The 23934-nt window shown below is 44.8% G+C and overlaps 1 pseudogene; it reads left to right on the forward strand.

Annotated features, from left to right (window-relative positions):
• The first annotated feature begins 2977 nt into the window (after window positions 1-2977).
• On the forward strand, window positions 2978-23213 carry LOC120023293 (annotated as a pseudogene).
• Window positions 23214-23934: the final 721 nt, after the last annotated feature.

Genomic DNA, 23934 nt, shown 5'->3' on the forward strand with positions numbered 1-23934 from the left:
ATGATTATTACTGTGTCAATCATGTTAGCGAGTCAGAAATGTCAGTTTCCTAGTACCGACTAGCACTTGAATGCTGTATTATGCTGGCTCCGCATTCCCGCAACTCCGCATTCCCGACCACTGCGGACTGAGTGTCAGTATCCTGCTGTGTGTCCGTTCAGTCAACTAGTAGAATTATTGTCTGTGACGTAAGTGTGGGATTATTATTAAGGTTCGGGTCGTCTGAGACACCAACAAGTAGGCTATACAATAAACAAGATAACTTTACAACGAAGAAACTAAAGTAATAATAATTAAACAATTAAATAATATATATATATACAATTATCATATGTTTGGTTGCTGTAACGGCAGCCTTCCTCCTCTTCAAGAGAAGAGAGGGTGAAACAGGGATCGGACCAACACGCAGCGTAGCCAGTGCTCAACATGTTTAATAAAACGATAAACAGTGAACACTTACAACGAATACAAAATAACAAATGTGGAAAACCGATACAGCCCTATCTGGTGCAGCGAAAACACAAAGACAGGAAACAACCACCCACAAACCCCAACACAAAACAAGCCACCTATATATGATTCCCAATCAGAGACAACACAAAACACCTGCCTCTGATTGAGAACCATATTAGGCCAAACATAGAAACAGACAAACTAGACACACAACATAGAATGCCCACCCAGCTCAAGTCCTGACCAACACTAAAACACACAAGAACTATGGTCAGAACGTGACAGACATTTCTAAATGACCCCAAACTTTTGAACGGTAGTGTGGTAAATTAACTAGGATCAGCTTTCTCTCCCCAAGCCGACCAGAAAATAATGGAACACTGACCCAAGATCAGTGCTGTACATCGGCAACTTTCAACCCAATGTAATACAGAGCGCGTTCCAGCTCGTCAACACAATCGGCTGCAGGGGAGGTTACTTTCTGCCTTGTTCGGCAAATCAAATAAATCACATTTTATTGGTCACATACACATATTTAGCAAATGTTATTGGTCACATACACATATTTAGCAGATGTTATTGCGGGTGTAGCAAAATGCTTGTGTTCCTAGCTCTCCTATGCTATGCTGGTAGTGCACAATATAGGGCTGTGGTCTAAAGTAGTGCACTATATAGGGCTGTGGTCTAAAGTAGTGCACTATATAGGGCATTGTCTACAGGTGGACTTTAGATCTTAGTGGTAAAGGTGATCTTTATGCTGGGAATCTTTTTAGACTGGTTAGTTATAAAAGCCACATGTTTCATAGAGACACGACTGAGATGAGGAGATGTACAATAACCAAAGATTCACTTTAGTAATGATTTATTTTATAACACATTCTACAAAACACAGTAACTACATACTGTTCCACACTGATGTCCTCAGCATTAGGAAAGGCAGAGGAGAAGAAAATAACCCTTAAACTGTCCATCCTTAAACCGGGTGGTAGCTGTTTATGCCAATTCAACCCTGCAAGTTAGAGGCTGCTGCACTATATACACAGACATGGAATCACTGGCTACTTTAATAATGGAACATTAATCACTTTAATAATGTTTACATGCTGCTTTACTCATCTCATATGTATATACTATATTCTATTCTACTGTATTTTAGTCAATGCCACTCCGACATTACTCATCATAATATTTATATATTTCTTCATTCAATTATTTTAATTTTAGATTTTGTGTATTGTTGTGAATAGTTAGATACTACTGCACTGTTGGAGCTAGGAACACAAGCATTTCGCTCCACCCACAATAACATCTGATAAATATGTATATGTGACACAATAAAATGTGATTTATAGACCTGCATTATTATTATAACGTTGGGCCCATATAACTTCACACACTTTCAGTTCAACTCTGGGTTGATACTTGGGATGGGAATGGGGAGTCATTTAAGACGCAGACCTCGTTACTAAACTGTTTAAATCCTTCCTTCTTTGCCGTCTTTCTTCAATTCGATGGATTTCAACGTAACTTTATTAATCATCCCCAAAGGGAAAATCATTATTGGTGATCGAGGTAATCATTGATCTTATATGATAACAGATGGACTTTTGTGTAGATTGTTGCGTGTGTATTTATTTGACTGTAACTAAATTCCTCCATCTCCCCATTCCTCTAATCCCTGTATTCCCCTCCGTCCCCATCCCTCTCTCCAAACCCCGACTCCCCCAACTCCCGTCCCCGCCTGGACTGGTCATTTCAGTAGGATGCTGTTTATGTAGTTTCCATTGTATGTTTTATAATATTGTCTGTTTCAGTTGTTGTTCCTTTGTCATTTCCATTGTGTTATAAAATCGTTTTGGTCGTAGTGAACAGCAAGGACGTCGAAGCATAGTGAACAGCAAGGAAGTTCACTGTATATAGACTTTTTTCTATTGTGTTATTGACTGTACGCTTGTTTATTCCATGTGTAACTCTGTGTTGTTGTTTGTGTCGCACTGCTTTGCTTTATCTTGGCCAGGTCGCAGTTGTAAATGAGAACTTGTTCTCAACTGGCCTATCTGGTTAAATAAAGGTGAAATAAAATAAATATTTTAAAAAGCAGTTTTGAATTTTAACAGTTATTTTACTGATATTTTCTTATTAAAATAGGCTATTATCAAACAGCTTCCTATAACTAAGAATTAGAAGTCCTATCAATTTAGAACATAGAATAGATTAAACAGTTATATTTGAAGTTTTTAATATTGTGAGGTGTAAAATTGTATCCCAAACAGTTGATCTTCTAAAATGGCCAATTTAGCAGTTGTCAGTTTGAACCATTTGATTGGCTGTTGTCACGTGCCACGGACTCCGCACAACGCCATCTGATTGGCTGTTAAACAAAACACCGACAGGTTAAAACGTGAACGTTGTCAAATTTGCCTTCAGTTGAGTTGTCAGTTTAGACCCAGCGTTCTTTATTCTGGTACATTCTGATCGTTATCAGACACTAGTCTGTTGGGATATAAAAAATACAAGTGTGAGAATGAACGCTATGATTTGTCAACTCATAGACCTACCGCCTTACATGGAGTCCGAAAACAAGAGTTTCGAACCGTGGCGGGACTACTTGAAGCTGGCTGACCTAGTGCGGGAGATGAAGTTAGGAAACTTCACCTCAGAACCGTCAACCGTTGAGGGTCATGACTCCGGGATATGCTCGACCATGGTGGAATTTGAAGAGTTTCTGCCGCGAGCCTTGCTGTCACCGATAACACCTGTGGCGACACCACCCCTATGGCACGAAATGGAACCCCTGGATTCAGAAATCGACCTCTTGCATGAAGACGCTCCTTTATGGCCGAGCAGCACCGAGGGTCCCGAGCCCCCTATAGCAGCGTCCAGATCCCCCGCTGGCACCTGGGGCCAGAGTGGGAGAAACACACCGGAGGAGGTGCCATCACCTGAGCGCAAGTTCTGCAGCTTCTGCAAACACAACGGGCCAGGATGGGGACATGATGTGCCCGTACCTGCGGCTGTATGTCTGCCCTCTCTGCGGGGCCACCGGGGCCCAAGCCGCCAACGAGCACCATTGTCCAATAGGGTATCGAACAATTGGTCCGGGTTTGGCCGTCATTGTAAAGACAATTTGTTTTTAATTGACATGCCTAATTAAATGAAGGTTTTAACTTTTACTTCACTACATTCCTAAAGAAAATGATGTACTTTTTACTCCGTACATTTTCCCTGATACCCAAAACTATTCTTTACATTTTGAATGCTTATCAGGACACGACAATTGTTTAATTCACACACTTATCAAGAGAACATCCCTACTGCATCTGATCTGGCCGACTCACTAAACACATGCTTCGTTTATAAATGATGTCTGAGTGTTGGAGTGTGTCCCTGGCCATCTGTAAATTAATAAAGAACAACAAAAAGGTGCCATCTGGTTTGCTTTACTTTTTACTTTTGATACCTAAGTATATTTTAGCAATTACATTTACTTTAGATACTTAAGTATATTTTAAACCATTTACTTTTAGACTTTTACTCAAGTAGTATTTTACCGGGTGACATTCACTTATACTTGAGTCGTTTTATATTAAGGTATCTTTACTTTTACTCAAGTTTGACAAGTGGGTACTTTTTCCACTTGGAGCTACAACAACGATGTGTGCTGTTGGGGGACTGGAGTTGGGAAACACTGATGTAAGGAAACAGACACCGTTTCAATCTTGTCAATAGGCAATCTTTACCTCCCAAATTAACAGACTAAGTAGGGCAGTAGAAGACACACAACCAGCTTTCTGGATCAGCCCAGTCCTTCTAGAATGCTCCACAGATGGACAGTCATCAAACCATTGTTGTCTAGGAACCTGAGATGGGCCATTAATCATCACTGTTCTGTAAATCAAGGTTAGTGACCCAACCCTGGCAGTCTCCCTTGAATTGACGTGTGTCCAATTGAATTGAGTGGTTTGCTATTATTCTGTAAATGTATTGTAAATAAATTGTAAATGGTCACTCAAAACCGGTTCAGGCCAATTTGACAACACAATCTCACATTCAATTCGTGCATGTACATAATGTATTTCAGCATGTTGTTTTGTGGCTTAATTCGTGAGAAAAGACAAGAATTTAAACACGATAGCCTATATTTCTATTGTTTCTTCGTTATTGAACGTTATGAATATACCTTAATGTTAAATTTATTTAATCCCGTTTTATAAATGGTGTTTGTATTGCTATATATACTGTTTTCGATTTTTCTGAGCAGACTTTCTGATCAGAATTTGTGAGAAAAGACACACATTTATGTGCGACTTAATCCGCGGGAAAAACATTTTTATTAATGCCACTGCTGTTTTCTATGTTTGATTTCGCTTAATACTTTGGGATACTGGTGCACTTGTAGCCAGAAAGGCCCTTTTTTTCGTGAAGGCAACAGGACACGATATTCTTCATTACGCATTTCATATTTCGTGGAGCCTAAATCACAATTTTCTTCATAATGCATTTAATACAAGTTAAACAGGTTAATGTAAAATAATGAATTATGTTGGTTGACACTTGTGGCTCTTCCAAGGCCGTTTCATTATGATTATTACTGTGTCAATCATGTTAGCGAGTCAGAAATGTCAGTTTCCTAGTATCGAATAGCACTTGAATGCTGTATAATGCTGGCTTCATATTCTCCTGGGACACTGACAATGGGAAGTCGTAACTCCGACATGATTGTGTTCAAGTTCTGTTCAAGTCGGAACAATTCATTAACCAATATATTGACAACAACATTTTCTCCGTTTCCCACTTGTATTTCCAATTTTGAGGGTCATGCAAGTAAAACTACCCAGTCGGAACTAGGTATTTCCGATAACTCCGATTGCACGTGAACGTGGCATTAGTATGTGTGATCGACAACAGTAGGGGCTGGTTCGCGGTATGTCCAGCCCCAAAACGCATTCCCGACCACTGCGGACTGAGTGTCAGTATCCTGCTGTGTGTCCGTGCAGTCAACTAGTAGAATTATTGTCTGTGACGTAATTGTGGGATTATTATTAAGGTTCGGGTCGTCTGAGACACCAACAAGTAGGCTATATAATAAACAAGATAACTTTACAACGAAGAAACTAAAGTAATAATAATTAAACAATAAAATAATATATATATATACAATGATCATATGTTTGGTTGCTTTGAGACTGAGTCGTGTCTACACAATATTATTTACAACGAGCGGTTCCCATCCTTTTCAAGTAGACTAAATCTGTCTGCAGTTTTATGTTGTAGGTGATCTTTTCCATTAAATACAGTTCTTTCAGTCTACCGCTCCACTCTTCCATAGTATGAATGTCCTCATTTAACCAATGCTCTATAATACATTTCTTGTCTGCAGACAAGAGGATATTCAACAGGTAGGCATCTTGAAACCGTTCAGGGTTTACTCAAGGTAATGGACCTCTTTGGGCTCTCTGCCAGGGAACATTTAAATACATATATGTGTATATATATTTATTTTTTAATCAATGGCAATACTGTTTAATGAGCTTGATTTCACTTAATATTCGTGGGTATTGTTGCGCTCATTGCAGTCATAAGACATATGTTGGCCGACCAAAACCCTTGCCGGTGATATGCAGTCATAAAACATATGTTGGCCGACCAAACCCTTGCCGGTGATATGCAGTCATAAAACATATGTTGGCCGACCAAAACCCTTGCCGGTGATATGCAGTCATAAAACATATGTTGGTAGACCAAAACCGTTCAAAAGTTTGGGGTCACTTAGAAATGTCCTTGTTTTTGAAAGAAAAGCAATTTTTTTGTCAATTAAAATAACATAATTGATCAGAAATACAGTGTAGACCTGCTTAATGTTGTAATGTTGTGCCATTGGAACACAGGAGTGATGGTTGCTGATAATGGGCCTCTGTACGCCTATGTAGATATTACAAAAAAATCTGCCGTTTCCAGCTACAACAATCATTTACAACATTAACAATGTAATTATCTCTCATTAGAGAATTAGACGTTTATCCACGTTTCTCCCTGCTACTTTGGGGAGGAAAAAACTGAACTGTTGTTCCCTTTACCCCTACCTACACCTACAAATGACCTGGACTAACCTGTACCCCTACCTACACCTACAAATGACCTGGACTAAGCTGTACCCCTACCTACACCTACAAATGACCTCGACTAACCTGTACCCCTACCTACACCTACAAATGACCTCGACTAACCTGTACCCCTACCTACACCTACAAATGACCTGGACTAACCTGTACCCCTACCTACACCTACAAATGACCTGGACTAACCTGTACCCCTACCTACACCTAAAAATGACCTGGACTAACCTGTACCCCTACCTACACCTACAAATGACCTCGACTAACCTGTACCCCTACCTACACCTACAAATGACCTGGACTAACCTGTACCCCTACCTACACCTACAAATGACCTCGACTAACCTGTACCCCTACCTACACCTACAAATGACCTCGACTAACCTGTACCCCTACCTACACCTACAAATGACCTCGACTAACCTGTACCCCTACCTACACCTACAAATGACCTCGACTAACCTGTACCCCTACCTACACCTACAAATGACCTCGACGAACCTGTACCCCTACCTACACCTACAAATGACCTGGACTAACCTGTACCCCTACCTACACCTACAAATGACCTCGACTAACCTGTACCCCTACCTACACCTACAAATGACCTCGACTAACCTGTACCCCTACCTACACCTACAAATGACCTCGACTAACCTGTACCCCTACCTACACCTACAAATGACCTGGACTAACCTGTACCCCTACCTACACCTAAAAATGACCTGGACTAACCTGTACCCCTACCTACACCTACAAATGACCTCGACTAAGCTGTACCCCTACCTACACCTACAAATGACCTGGACTAACCTGTACCCCTACCTACACCTACAAATGACCTGGACTAAGCTGTACCCCTACCTACACCTACAAATGACCTGGACTAAGCTGTACCCCTACCTACACCTACAAATGACCTGGACTAAGCTGTACCCCTACCTACACCTACAAATGACCTGGACTAAGCTGTACCCCTACCTACACCTACAAATGACCTGGACTAAGCTGTACCCCTACCTACACCTACAAATGACCTGGACTAAGCTGTACCCCTACCTACACCTACAAATGACCTGGACTAAGCTGTACCCCTACCTACACCTACAAATGACCTGGACTAAGCTGTACCCCTACCTACACCTACAAATGACCTGGACTAAGCTGTACCCCTACCTACACCTACAAATGATCTGGACTAAGCTGTACCCCTACCTACACCTACAAATGACCTCGACTAACCTGTACCCCTACCTACACCTACAAATGACCTGGACTAACCTGTACCCCTACCTACACCTACAAATGACCTGGACTAACCTGTACCCCTACCTACACCTACAAATGACCTGGACTAAGCTGTACCCCTACCTACACCTACAAATGACCTGGACTAACCTGTACCCCTACCTACACCTACAAATGACCTGGACTAAGCTGTACCCCTACCTACACCTACAAATGACCTGGACTAACCTGTACCCCTACCTACACCTACAAATGACCTCGACTAAGCTGTACCCCTACCTACACCTACAAATGACCTGGACTAAGCTGTACCCCTACCTACACCTACAAATGACCTGGACTAAGCTGTACCCCTACCTACACCTACAAATGACCTGGACTAAGCTGTACCCCTACCTACACCTACAAATGACCTGGACTAAGCTGTACCCCTACCTACACCTACAAATGACCTGGACTAAGCTGTACCCCTACCTACACCTACAAATGACCTGGACTAAGCTGTACCCCTACCTACACCTACAAATGACCTGGACTAAGCTGTACCCCTACCTACACCTACAAATGACCTGGACTAAGCTGTACCCCTACCTACACCTACAAATGACCTGGACTAAGCTGTACCCCTACCTACACCTACAAATGACCTGGACTAAGCTGTACCCCTACCTACACCTACAAATGACCTGGACTAAGCTGTACCCCTACCTACACCTACAAATGACCTGGACTAACCTGTACCCCTACCTACACCTACAAATGACCTGGACTAAGCTGTACCCCTACCTACACCTACAAATGACCTGGACTAAGCTGTACCCCTACCTACACCTACAAATGACCTGGACTAACCTGTACCCCTACCTACACCTACAAATGACCTGGACTAAGCTGTACCCCTACCTACACCTACAAATGACCTGGACTAACCTGTACCCCTACCTACACCTACAAATGACCTGGACTAAGCTGTACCCCTACCTACACCTACAAATGACCTGGACTAAGCTGTACCCCTACCTACACCTACAAATGACCTGGACTAAGCTGTACCCCTACCTACACCTACAAATGACCTGGACTAAGCTGTACCCCTACCTACACCTACAAATGACCTGGACTAAGCTGTACCCCTACCTACACCTACAAATGACCTCGACTAAGCTGTACCCCTACCTACACCTACAAATGACCTGGACTAAGCTGTACCCCTACCTACACCTACAAATGACCTGGACTAAGCTGTACCCCTACCTACACCTACAAATGACCTGGACTAACCTGTACCCCTACCTACACCTACAAATGACCTCGACTAACCTGTACCCCTACCTACACCTACAAATGACCTCGACTAAGCTGTACCCCTACCTACACCTACAAATGACCTGGACTAACCTGTACCCCTACCTACACCTACAAATGACCTGGACTAAGCTGTACCCCTACCTACACCTACAAATGACCTGGACTAAGCTGTACCCCTACCTACACCTACAAATGACCTGGACTAAGCTGTACCCCTACCTACACCTACAAATGACCTCGACTAAGCTGTACCCCTACCTACACCTACAAATGACCTGGACTAACCTGTACCCCTACCTACACCTACAAATGACCTGGACTAAGCTGTACCCCTACCTACACCTACAAATGACCTGGACTAAGCTGTACCCCTACCTACACCTACAAATGACCTGGACTAAGCTGTACCCCGCACATTGACTCAATACCGGAACCAACATCCTCCTTATTGTTATTTTATTGTGTTACTTTTGATTTTATTTTTTACTTTAGGTCATTCAGTAAATATTTTCTTAACTCTATTTCATGAACTGCATTGTTGGTTAACCTTGTAAGTAAGCATTTCACGGTCAGGTCTAAACCTGTTGTATTCGGCGCATGTGACAAATACAATTTGATTTGATACTTGTGTTTTCCTGACTCTTATTTTAAAACGACATGCTCTAATCTAACTGTAGAGCTGCAAGTCTACAGGCCTAATATCACTATTATAAGAGCATTACTATTGACAACAACACAACTGCTATAATAATAACAATAATATCTGTACTGGCTGCTCCTGTGTGTCTTAATTATCAGCGAGGTGTCCCTAAAAAGGTGTCCCTGTCTGCACATCATGTTTGTGTCCCAAATGGCATTGTATTTCCTAAATAGTGCCCTACTTTTGATCAGGGGCCATAGGGCTGTGGTCTAAAGTGGTGCACTATATAGGGCTGTGGTGAAAAGTACTTTAGACCACATATAGGACTGTGGTCTAAAGTAGTGCACTATATAGGCCTGTGGTCTAAAGTAGTGCACTATATAGGGCTGTGGTCTAAAGTAGTGGACTATATAGGACTGTGGTCTAAAGTAGTGCACTATATAGGGCTGTGGTCTAAAGTAGTGCACTATATAGGACTGTGGTCTAAAGTAGTGCACTATATAGGCATGTGGTCTAAAGTAGTGCACTATATAGGCCTGTGGTCTAAAGTAGTGCACTATATAGGGCATTGTCTACAGGTGGACTTTAGATCTTAGTGGTAAAGGTGATCTTTATGCTGGGAATCTTTTTAGACTGATTAGTTATAAAGCAACATGTTTCATAGAGCCACGACTGAGATGAGGAGATGTACAATAACCAAAGATTCACCTTAGTAATGATTTATTTATAACACATTCTACAAAACACAGTAACTACATACTGTTCCAAACTGATGTCCTCAGCATTAGGAAAGACAGCGGAGAAGAAAATAACCCTTAAACTGTCCACCCTTAAACCGGGTGGTAGCTTTTTATGCCAATTCAACCCTGCAAGTTAGAGGCTGCTGCACTATATACACAGACATGGAATCACTGGCTACTTTAATAATGGAACATTAATCACTTTAATAATGTTTACATGCTCCTTTACTCATCTCATATGTATATACTATATTCTATTCTACTGTATTTAAGTCAATGACACTCCGAGATTGCTCATCATAATATTTATATATTTCTTCATTCCACTATTTTAATTTTAGATTTGTGTGTATTGTTGTGAATAGTTAGATATTACTGCACTGTTGGAGCTAGGAACACAAGCATTTCGCTCCACCCACAATAACATCTGATAAATATGTGTATGTGACACAATAAAATGTGATTTATAGACCTGCATTATTATTATAACGTTGGGCCCATATAACTTCACACACTTTCAGTTCAACTCTGGGTTGATACTTGGGATGGGAATGGGGAGTCATTTAAGACGCAGACCTCGTTACTAAACTGTTTAAATCCTTCCTTCTTTGCCGTCTTTCTTCAATTCGATGGATTTCAACGTAACTTTATTAATCATCCCCAAAGGGAAAATCATTATTGGTGATCGAGGTAATCATTGATCTTATATGATAACAGATGGACTTTTGTGTAGATTGTTGCGTGTGTATTTATTTGACTGTAACGAAATTCCTCCATCTCCCCATTCCTCTAATCCCTGTATTCCCCTCCGTCCCCATCCCTCTCTCCAAACCCCGACTCCCCCAACTCCCGTCCCTGCCTGGACTGGTCATTTCAGTAGGATGCTGTTTATGTAGTTTCCATTGTATGTTTTATAATATTGTCTGTTTCAGTTGTTGTTCCTTTGTCATTTCCATTGTGTATTAAAATCGTTTTGATCGTAGTGAACAGCAAGGACGTCGAAGCATAGTGAACAGCAAGGACGTCGAAGCATAGTGAACAGCAAGGACGTCGAAGCATAGTGAACAGCAAGGAAGTTCACTGTATATAGACTTTTTTCTATTGTGTTATTGACTGTACGCTTGTTTATTCCACGTGTAACTCTGTGTTGTTGTTTGTGTCGCACTGCTTTACTTTATCTTGGCCAGGTCGCAGTTGTAAATGAGAACTTGTTCTCAACTGGCCTATCTGGTTAAATAAAGGTGAAATAAAATAAATATTTAAAAAAGCAATTTTGAATTTTAACAGTTATTTTACTGATATTTTCTTATTAAAATAGGCTATTATCAAACAGCTTCCTATAACTAAGAATTAGAAGTCCTATCAATTTAGAACATAGAATAGATTAAACAGTTATATTTGACGTTTTTAATATTGTTGAGGTGTAAAATTGTATCCCAAATAGTTGATCTTCTAAAATGACCAATTTAGCAGTTGTCAGTTTGAAACCATTTGATTGGCTTTGTCACGTGCCACGGACTCCGCACAACGCCATCTGATTGGCTGTTTAACAAAACACCGACAGGTTAAAACGTGAACGTTGTCAAATTTGCCTTCAGTTGAGTTGTCAGTTGAGACCCAGCGTTCTTTATTCTGGTACATTCTGATCGTTATCAGACACTAGTCTTTTGGGCTATAAAAAATACAAGTGTGAGAATGAACGCTATGATTTGTCAACTCATAGACCTACCGCCTTACACGGAGTCCGAAACTGGCTGGCTCCTGACTGGCTGGCGGCTCTGGCGGCTCCTGACTGGCTGGCGGCTCCTGACTGACGGACGGCTCTAGCGGCTCCTGACTGACGGACGGCTCTAATGGCTCGGGACAGACGGGCGGCTCAGATGGCGCTGGGCAGACGGATGGCTCAGATGGCGCTGGGCAGACGGATGGCTCAGATGGCGCTGGGCAGACGGATGGCTCAGATGGCGCTGGGTAGGCAGGCAGCTCAGACAGCGCTGGGCAGGCAGGCAGCTCAGACCTGCTGAGGCGCACAGGAGGCTTGGTGCGTGGTGCCGGAACTGGTGGTACCGGGCTGGAGACACGCACCACAGGGAGAGTGCGTGGAGGAGGAACAGAGTTCTGGAGACGCACAGGAAGCCTGGTGCGTGGTGTAGGCACTGGTGTTACTGGGCTGGGGCGAGGAGGTGGTGCCGGATATACCGGACCGTGAAGGCGTACAGGAGCTCTTAAGCACCGAGCCTGCCCAACCTTACCTGGTTCAATGCTCCCCGTAGCCAGGCCAGTGCGGCGAGGTGGAATAGCCCGCACTGGGCTGTGCTGGTGAACCGGGGACACCATGCGTAAAGCTGGTGCCATGTACACCGGCCCGAGGAGACGTACTGGAGACCAGATATGTTGAGCCGGCTTCATGGCACCTGGCTCGATGCCCACTCTAGCCCGGCCGATACGTGGAGCTGGGATGTACCGCACCGGGCTAAGCACACGTACAGGAGACACCGTGTGCTTTTCCGCACAACGCGGTGTCTGCCCGTAGTCTCGCTCTCCACGGCAAGCCCGGGAAGTTGGCGCAGGTCTCCTACCTGACTTCGCCACACTCCCCTTTAGCCTCCCCCCCCCAAGAAATTCTTGGGGTTTCTTCTCGGGCTTCCTGGCCAGCCGTGTTTCCTCCTCATACCACCGCTCCTCGGCTTTAGCTGCCCCCAGCTCTTCACGAGAGCGGCGATATTCTCCAACCTTAGCCCAGGGTCCTTTACCGTTCATAATTTCCTCCCATGTCCAGGAGTCCTGTGTACTGGGCCGCTGCTGCTGCTGTCGCTGCTGCCCGTTACTACGCTGCTTGGTCCGAGTTTGGTGGGTGGTTCTGTAACGGCAGCCTTCCTCCTCTTCAAGAGAAGAGAGGGTGTAACAGGGATCGGACCAACACGCAGCGTAGCCAGTGCTCAACATGTTTAATAAAACGATAAACAGTGAACACTTACAACGAATACAAAATAACAAATGTGGCAAACCAATACAGCCCTATCTGGTGCAGAGAAAACACAAAGACAGGAAACAACCACCCACAAACCCCAACACAAAACAAGCCACCTATATATGATTCCCAATCAGAGACAACACAAAACACCTGCCTCTGATTGAGAACCATATTAGGCCAAACATAGAAACAGACAAACTAGACACACAACATAGAATGCCCACCCAGCTCACGTCCTGACCAACACTAAAACAAGCAAAACACACAAGAACTATGGTCAGAACGTGACAGACATTTCTAAATGACCCCAAACTTTTGAATGGTAGTGTGGTAAATTAACTAGGATCAGCTTTCTCTCCCCAAGCCGACCAGAAAATAATGGAACACTGACCCAAGATCAGTGCTGTACATCGGCAACTTTCAACCCAATGTAATACAGAGCGCGTTCCAGCTCGTCAACACAATCGGCTGCAGGGGAGGTTACTTTCTGCCTTGTCCGCAAATCAAATAAATCACATTTTATTGGTCACATACACATATTTAGCAAATGTTATTGGTCATATACACATATTTAGCAGATGTTATTGCGGGTGTAGCAAAATGCTTGTGTTCCTAGCTCTCCTATGCTATGCTGGGAATCTTTTTAGACTGGTTAGTTATAAAAGCAACATGTTTCATGGAGACACGACTGAGATGAGGAGATGTACAATAACCAAAGATTCACCTTAGTAATGATTTATTTATAACACATTCTACAAAACACAGTAACTACATACTGTTCCAAACTGACGTCCTCAGCCTTAGGAAAGACAGAGGAGAAGAAAATAACCCTTAAATGGTATTATAGACCGTCTTTATTATTATAACGTTGTGTCCATATAACTTGACAAACATTCAGTTCTAATCTGAGTTGATACTTTGGATCATTGTTCTCAAACTGATCTCGATTATTCAAGTCAAAACATAAATACAAAATAACTTCAAGTGAGCCTCCGCTATGTGAAGACTGTTTCCCATGAGCCTTTGGGGGCGTTGCGATGATGGTTCGCTGTAGGTCCCAAATGGCACCTTGTTTCCTATATAGTGTACTACTGTTGACCAGAGCCTTATTCCCTATATAGTGTCTATGGACCCAGGTCAAAAGTAGGGCACTATATAGGGAATAGGGTGCTATTTGGGAGGCAGTCTAGATCTCAGAGCGTCGTGGGGGGAAGACGCGGCGTGGGGGAGGCCTCGCTGTCTTGTTGCCACGGCGAAGAGACTCTAGCTCCCGATGGGTAGCCATCACGACCCGACTGAAAGAGAAAGGGATGAAGGAGGGAGAGATAGAGATGGAGGGAGGAAAGAAAAGAGGGAGAGAAAAGAGAAGGATAGGGGAGGGAGGAAGAGATGCATTGGGAGAGAGTGATATTATTTTCAGTTGCTATTTGTCTGTTTTTACGACTACTTACAAAACATCTGATCACCACTGGCATGCAAATGTAGTTGGTTTGATCTTGAGAGGTGTGAGATTGCTTTAGGCAATGTAAACATATGTTTCCTATGCCAATACTGCCCTTGGAATTGAATTGAAATTGAATTGAGAGAGAGATCAAAGAGAGAGCATAGCAGGACAAGATCTCTCTCTGTGACGACTCCCCCATCCTGGGTCAGTCTGAACACACCCCTTCAAACTGTCCTGCAGACGAGGATAGTCACCCCCCCCCCCCCCAGCACTGAACACACCCCTTCAAACTGTCCTGCAGACGAGGATAGTCACCCCCCCCCCCCCCAGCACTGAACACACCCCTTCAAACTGTCCTGCAGACAAGGATAGTCCCCCCCCCCCAGCACTGAACACACCCCTTCAAAATGTCCTGCAGACGAGGATAGTCACCCCCCCCCCCCAGCACTGAACACACCCCTTCAAACTGTCCTGCAGACGAGGATAGTCACCCCCCCCCCCCAGCACTGAACACACCCCTTCAAACTGTCCTGCAGACAAGGATAGTCCCCCCCCCCCAGCACTGAACACACCCCTTCAAAATGTCCTGCAGACGAGGATAGTCACACCCCCCCCCCCCCCCCCAGCACTGAACACACCCCTTCAAACTGTCCTGCAGACGAGGATAGTCACCCCCCCCCCCCCAGCACTGAACACACCCCTTCAAACTGTCCTGCAGGTGAGGATAGTCACCCCCCCCCACCCAGTACTGAACACGCCCAGGTCCCACAACTGCACCGGTCCTCCATCATTGAGGGATGAATTCACAGAGCTGGAGAGAGACATGGTGGAGCTCAGAGAGCTAGTCCACACAATCCAGACAGAACAAACCCACAAAACAGACCAGCACAACAACACCCCCCAACAAGACCCGGGGGGCCGAAGGTGGAGGTGAACGGCCGTCTGAGAGAGCTGGCTGCTCTATGGACTGAGGTGAGAGAACTTAAAGAGGAGGGAGAGGAACACGTGACACAGCTAACAGTAGTGAAGGAGGAGAGAGAGGAACACATGGTACAGCTAACAGTAGTGAAGGAGGAGGGAGAGGAACACGTGGCACAGCTAACAGTAGTGAAGGAGAGGAGGGAGAGGAACACGTGACACAGCTAACAGTAGTGAAGGAGGAGGGAGAGGAACACGTGACACAGCTAACAGTAGTGAAGGAGGAGAGAGAGGAACACATGGCACAGCTAACCGCAGTGAAGGAGGAGAGAGAGGAACACATGGCACAGCTAACAACAGTGAAGGAGGAGAGAGAGGAACACGTGACACAGCTAACAGTAGTGAAGGAGGAGGGAGAGGAACACGTGACACAGCTAACAGCAGTGAAGGAGGAGAGAGAGGAACACATGGTACAGCTAACAGTAGTGAAGGAGGAGGGAGAGGAACACATGGCACAGCTAACAGCAGTGAAGGAGGAGGGAGAGGAACACGTGACACAGCTAACAGTAGTGAAGAAGGAGGGAGAGGAACATGTGACACAGCTAACAGTAGTGAAGGAGGAGAGAGAGGAACACATGGCACAGCTAACAGCAGTGAAGCAGGAGGGAGAGGAACACATGGCACAGCTAACAGTAGTGAAGGAGGAGGGAGAGGAACACATGGTACAGCTAACAGCAGTGAAGGAGGAGGGAGAGGAACACGTGACACAGCTAACAGTAGTGAAGAAGGAGGGAGAGGAACACGTGACACAGCTAACAGTAGTGAAGGAGAGGAGGGAGAGAGACACATGGTACAGCTAACAGTAGTGAAGGAGGAGGGAGAGGAACACATGGTACAGCTAACAGCAGTGAAGGAGGAGGGAGAGGAACACGTGACACAGCTAACAGTAGTGAAGAAGGAGGGAGAGGAACACGTGACACAGCTAACAGTAGTGAAGGAGAGGAGGGAGAGGAACACGTGACACAGCTAACAGTAGTGAAGAAGGAGGGAGAGGAACACGTGACACAGCTAACAGTAGTGAAGAAGGAGGGAGAGGAACATGTGACACAGCTAACAGTAGTGAAGGAGGAGAGAGAGGAACACATGGCACAGCTAACAGCAGTGAAGGAGGAGAGAGAGGAACACATGGCACAGCTAACAGCAGTGAAGGAGAGGAGGGAGAGGAACACGTGACACAGCTAACAGCAGAGTTCAGAACCTCATCCCCCGTTCTCCTCCTCTCCTGTGTTAACTAAGGAGGAGAGATCTTAATCTGTGTCCATGTGAGCAGACAGCCATCTAGCCAATCAGAGCTCAGAGATCTGTGGGGCGGATCAGGCTGACTTCTAAAGTTCATTAGGTCAAAGGTCATCACTAGGAGAAAGTGGTGAAGAAGTAGAAGGATGGAGGGAGAGGAGGGAAAAGAGAGGAAGACTCACTTTAGGTAGGAGAGTTCTCTGATCAGGCCACAGACCAGTTCTGTAGCGTCTTCATGCTCTTCCTCTTTCTCCTCTTCCTCTCTCTCACTAGTTAAGGGGAAGAGAGAGACAGAGAATGGCACCATTCCCTATATAATGCACTACTTTTGACCAGGGCCACATGTGCACTATATGGGGAATAAGGGTTCATCGTAGGCTTCAAAACATGTGAATACAAAGTTCTAAAATAGTGTACTGGTTCTAGGAAGATGGATAAATGTAACTGACCAGTAATGTTCCTGAAACAAGATGAAATATCTAGATCAGTGGTTATCGCTGGGTACTGCAGGTGGTCCGCAATATTGGGGGGATAAAAATACAACAATCTTCCAAAAAGAATAACAGTTGAGGTTATTAATGGTGTTATAAGCCATTTTGACATGACTTTTCACAATACTAATAGTTTATAATAGGCCTTTAATGTATTACGTTCACTGCTAAAATGTACTACATTTGACAGCAAATATAGTTTATGTTAAATAAATGATGCGACCCTGTGAAAGATGGTCCTCAAAAGCGTTTGACTGATCTGCTCTCAGGAACAGAAAAGGAACCGCTGTTCCAGATAGAAACAATGATCTGCTCTCAGGAACAGAAAAGGAACCGCTGTTCCAGATAGAAACAATGATCTGCTCTCAGGAACAGAAAAGGAACCGCTGTTCCAGATAGAAACAATGATCTGCTCTCAGGAACAGAAAAGGAACCGCTGTTCCAGATAGAAACAATGATCTGCTCTCAGGAACAGAAAAGGAACCGCTGTTCCAGATAGAAACAATGATCTGCTCTCAGGAACAGAAAAGGAACCGCTGTTCCAGATAGAAACAATGATCTGCTCTCAGGAACAGAAAAGGAACCGCTGTTCCAGATAGAAACAATGATCTGCTCTCAGGAACAGAAAAGGAACCGCTGTTCCAGATAGAAACAATGATCTGCTCTCAGGAACAGAAAAGGAACCGCTGTTCCAGATAGAAACAATGATTTGCTCTCAGGAACAGAAAATGAACCGCTGTTCCAGATAGAAACAATGATCTGCTCTCAGGAACAGAAAAGGAACCGCTGTTCCAGATAGAAACAATGATTTGCTCTCAGGAACAGAAAAGGAACCGCTGTTCCAGATAGAAACAATGATCTGCTCTGAGGAACAGAAAAGGAACCGCTGTTCCAGATAGAAACAATGATTTGCTCTCAGGAACAGAAAATGAACCGCTGTTCCAGATAGAAACAATGATCTGCTCTCAGGAACAGAAAAGGAACCGCTGTTCCAGATAGAAACAATGATCTGCTCTGAGGAACAGAAAAGGAACCGCTGTTCCAGATAGAAACAATGATCTGCTCTCAGGAACAGAAAAGGAACCGCTGTTCCAGATAGAAACAATGATTTGCTCTCAGGAACAGAAAAGGAACCGCTGTTCCAGATAGAAACAATGATCTGCTCTCAGGACAATCGTTCACAACTGTTCACCTATGGCAAACACTTTTTTTCTAGCTATCTGATTGATTTGTCATTACATCTCTTTCATCTGTTGACAGTGATCATTTTTGTCTCTGTACTCCAGCACTTTGGGATTTGAGATGATACAAAGACTATGAGGTTAAAGTGCAGACGGTCAGCTTTCATTTTAGAGTATTTTCATGCATATCGGGTGAACCGTTCAGAAATTACAGCACTTTTTTACACAGTCCCCCCATTTTAGGGGACCAAAAGTATTTGGACAAATTCACTTATATACACTATATATACAAAAGCATGTGAACACCCCTTCAGATTAGTGGATTCAGCTAAAGAAATGGTTTCCCGAGATTGGTGTGGAAGAACTTGACTGGCCTGCACAGAGCCCTGACCTCAACCCCATCGAACACCTTTGGGATGAATTGGAAGGGCGATTGCGAGCCAGGCCTAATCGCCCAACATCAGTGCCCGACCTCACTAATGCTCTTCTTGCTAAATGGAAGCAAATCCCTGCAACAATGTTCCAACATCTAGTGGAAAGCCTTCCCAGAAGAGTAGAGGCTGTTATAGCAGCAAAGGGGGGACCAACTCCATATTAATGCCCATGATTGTGGAATGAGATGCTCGACGAGCAGGTGTCCACATACTTTTGGACATGTAGTGTCTGTATTAAAGTAGTAAAAAGTGAAGTATTTGGTCCCATATTCATAGCACGCAATCACTACATCAAGAAATGTACAGACGCACAAATATCACCCCCCCCCCCAAAAAAAATGTCAACCTCCCAAAGTGCTGGAGTACAGAGACAAAAATAATAATACTTTTGGAGCTCACTATATGTCCCAAATGGCACCCTTTCCCCTTTATAGTGCACTACTTTTGACTAAGGGCCCTGGTCTAAAGTAGTGCACTATGTAGGGAATAGGGTGCTATTTGAGAGGCATGCAGCAGATGATGTAGAAGTAGTGACCCGGCAGGGGATCTTCTCTGATGTTAGTTTAGAACGGTGAGAAAACACAACTACTGTCTGTCTCCGGACCCAGAGGTAAAGATGGAGATATCCCTTCATCTACTCTCATCTCTGTCTCCAGACCCAGAGGTAAAGATGGAGATATCCCTTCATCTACTCTCATCTCTGTCTCCAGGCCCAGAGGTAAAGATGGAGATATCCCTTCATCTACTCTCATCTCTGTCTCCAGGCCCAGAGGTAAAGATGGAGATATCCCTTCATCTACTCTCATCTCTGTCTCCAGGCCCAGAGGTAAAGATGGAGGAGGTGGAGATATCCCTTCATCTACTCTCATCTCTGTCTCCAGACCCAGAGGTAAAGATGGAGATATCCCCTCATCTACTCTCATCTGTCTCCAGGCCCAGAGGTAAAGATGGAGATATCCCTTCATCTACTCTCATCTGTCTCCAGGCCCAGAGGTAAAGATGGAGATATCCCTTCATCTACTCTCATCTCTGTCTCCAGGCCCAGAGGTAAAGATGGAGATATCCCTTCATCTACTCTCATCTCTGTCTCCAGACCCAGAGGTAAAGATGGAGGAGATGGAGAAATCCCTTCATCTACTCTCATCTCTGTCTCCAGACCCAGAGGTAAAGATGGAGGAGATGGAGAAATCCCTTCATCTACTCTCATCTCTGTCTCCAGACCGAGGTAAAGATGGAGGAGATGGAGATATCCCTTCATCTACTCTCATCTCTGTCTCCAGACCCAGAGGTAAAGATGGAGATATCCCTTCATCTACTCTCATCTCTGTCTCCAGGCCCAGAGGTAAAGATGGAGGAGGTGGAGATATCCCTTCATCTACTCTCATCTCTGTCTCCAGGCCCAGAGGTAAAGATGGAGATATCCCTTCATCTACTCTCATCTCTGTCTCCAGGCCCAGAGGTAAAGATGGAGGAGATGGAGATATCCCTTCATCTACTCTCATCTGTCTCCAGGCCCAGAGGTAAAGATGGAGGAGATGGAGATATCCCTTCATCTACTCTCATCTCTGTCTCCAGACCCAGAGGCAAAGATGGAGATATCCCTTCATCTACTCTCATCTGTCTCCAGGCCCAGAGGTAAAGATGGAGATATCCCTTCATCTACTCTCATCTCTGTCTCCAGACCCAGAGGTAAAGATGGAGGAGATAGAGATATCCCTTCATCTACTCTCATCTCTGTCTCCAGACCCAGAGGTAAAGATGGAGGAGATGGAGATATCCCTTCATCTACTCTCATCTCTGTCTCCAGACCCAGAGGTAAAGATGGAGATATCCCTTCATCTACTCTCATCTCTGTCTCCAGACCCAGAGGTAAAGATGGAGGAGATGGAGATATCCCTTCATCTACTCTCATCTCTGTCTCCAGACCCAGAGGTAAAGATGGAGGAGATGGAGATATCCCTTCATCTACTCTCATCTCTGTCTCCAGGCCCAGAGGTAAAGATGGAGATATCCCTTCATCTACTCTCATCTCTGTCTCCAGACCCAGAGGTAAAGATGGAGGAGATGGAGATATCCCTTCATCTACTCTCATCTCTGTCTCCAGACCGAGGTAAAGATGGAGGAGATGGAGATATCCCTTCATCTACTCTCATCTCTGTCTCCAGACCCAGAGGTAAAGATGGAGGAGATGGAGATATCCCTTCATCTACTCTCATCTCTGTCTCCAGACCGAGGTAAAGATGGAGGAGATGGAGATATCCCTTCATCTACTCTCATCTCTGTCTCCAGACCCAGAGGTAAAGATGGAGATATCCCTTCATCTACTCTCATCTCTGTCTCCAGGCCCAGAGGTAAAGATGGAGATATCCCTTCATCTACTCTCATCTCTGTCTCCAGGCCCAGAGGTAAAGATGGAGGAGATGGAGATGTCCCTTCATCTACTCTCATCTGTCTCCAGGCCCAGAGGTAAAGATGGAGATATCCCTTCATCTACTCTCATCTGTCTCCAGGCCCAGAGGTAAAGATGGAGATATCCCTTCATCTACTCTCATCTCTGTCTCCAGACCCAGAGGTAAAGATGGAGGAGATGGAGATATCCCTTCATCTACTCTCATCTCTGTCTCCAGACCCAGAGGTAAAGATGGAGGAGATGGAGATATCCCTTCATCTACTCTCATCTCTGTCTCCAGACCCAGAGGTAAAGATGGAGATATCCCTTCATCTACTCTCATCTGTCTCCAGGCCCAGAGGTAAAGATGGAGATATCCCTTCATCTACTCTCATCTCTGTCTCCAGACCCAGAGGTAAAGATGGAGGAGATGGAGATATCCCTTCATCTACTCTCATCTCTGTCTCCAGGCCCAGAGGTAAAGATGGAGATATCCCTTCATCTACTCTCATCTCTGTCTCCAGGCCCAGAGGTAAAGATGGAGGAGATGGAGATATCCCTTCATCTACTCTCATCTCTGTCTCCAGACCCAGAGGTAAAGATGGAGGAGATGGAGATATCCCTTCATCTACTCTCATCTCTGTCTCCAGGCCCAGAGGTAAAGATGGAGATATCCCTTCATCTACTCTCATCTCTGTCTCCAGGCCCAGAGGTAAAGATGGAGGAGATGGAGATATCCCTTCATCTACTCTCATCTCTGTCTCCAGACCCAGAGGTAAAGATGGAGGAGATGGAGATATCCCTTCATCTACTCTCATCTCTGTCTCCAGACCCAGAGGTAAAGATGGAGGAGGTGGAGATATCCCTTCATCTACTCTCATCTCTGTCTCCAGACCCAGAGGTAAAGATGGAGATATCCCTTCATCTACTCTCATCTCTGTCTCCAGGCCCAGAGGTAAAGATGGAGGAGATGGAGATATCCCTTCATCTACTCTCATCTCTGTCTCCAGACCCAGAGGTAAAGATGGAGGAGATAGAGATATCCCTTCATCTACTCTCATCTCTGTCTCCAGACCCAGAGGTAAAGATGGAGATATCCCTTCATCTACTCTCATCTCTGTCTCCAGGCCCAGAGGTAAAGATGGAGGAGATAGAGATATCCCTTCATCTACTCTCATCTCTGTCTCCAGACCCAGAGGTAAAGATGGAGGAGATGGAGATATCCCTTCATCTACTCTCATCTCTGTCTCCAGGCCCAGAGGTAAAGATGGAGATATCCCTTCATCTACTCTCATCTCTGTCTCCAGGCCCAGAGGTAAAGATGGAGGAGGTGGAGATATCCCTTCATCTACTCTCATCTCTGTCTCCAGGCCCAGAGGTAAAGATGGAGATATCCCTTCATCTACTCTCATCTCTGTCTCCAGGCCCAGAGGTAAAGATGGAGGAGATAGAGATATCCCTTCATCTACTCTCATCTCTGTCTCCAGGCCCAGAGGTAAAGATGGAGATATCCCTTCATCTACTCTCATCTCTGTCTACAGAACCAGAGGTAAAGATGGAGGAGGTGGAGATATCCCTTAATCTACTCTCATCTCTGTCTCCAGGCCCAGAGGTAAAGATGGAGGAGATGGAGATATCCCTTCATCTACTCTCATCTCTGTCTCCAGGCCCAGAGGTAAAGATGGAGATATCCCTTCATCTACTCTCATCTCTGTCTACAGACCCAGAGGTAAAGATGGAGGAGATGGAGATATCCCTTCATCTACTCTCATCTCTGTCTCCAGACCCAGAGGTAAAGATGGAGGAGGTGGAGATATCCCTTCATCTACTCTCATCTCTCTCCCACTCTTCCTTTACCATCCCTCCTTCTCGTCCCTCTGTCTCACTCTCCCATCTCTCCTTCTCGTCCCTCTATCTCTCACTCTCCCATCTCTCCTTATCATCCCTCTCTCTCATTCTCCCATCCCTCCTTCCCTTCCCGTCCCTCTCTCTCTCACATCTCTCCTTCTCATCCCTCTCTCTCTCACTCTCCCATCCCTCCTTCCCGTCTCTCTCTCTCTCACTCTTCCTTTCTCATTTCCTCATCTACCTGCCCCCACATCTGTATATCAGCACTTCTCTCCTCCCCTCATGCCTGCATCTACCTCCCCCCCCCCCTTCCTCCCCCCTTCTCTCACGTCAGAGTGATGGTGTTGAGTTGAGAGTCAGACACGTAGTCCAGAGCCAGCCCTCCAAACGGGTCAACGACAGCAGCAGCATCATCGTCTCTGGTCAGGTCTGGGGTGGTGGACTGAAATACACA

This window comes from Salvelinus namaycush, chromosome 2, assembly GCF_016432855.1.
Source record: "Salvelinus namaycush isolate Seneca chromosome 2, SaNama_1.0, whole genome shotgun sequence".
In the NCBI taxonomy this organism is placed as follows: Eukaryota; Metazoa; Chordata; class Actinopteri; order Salmoniformes; family Salmonidae; genus Salvelinus; species Salvelinus namaycush.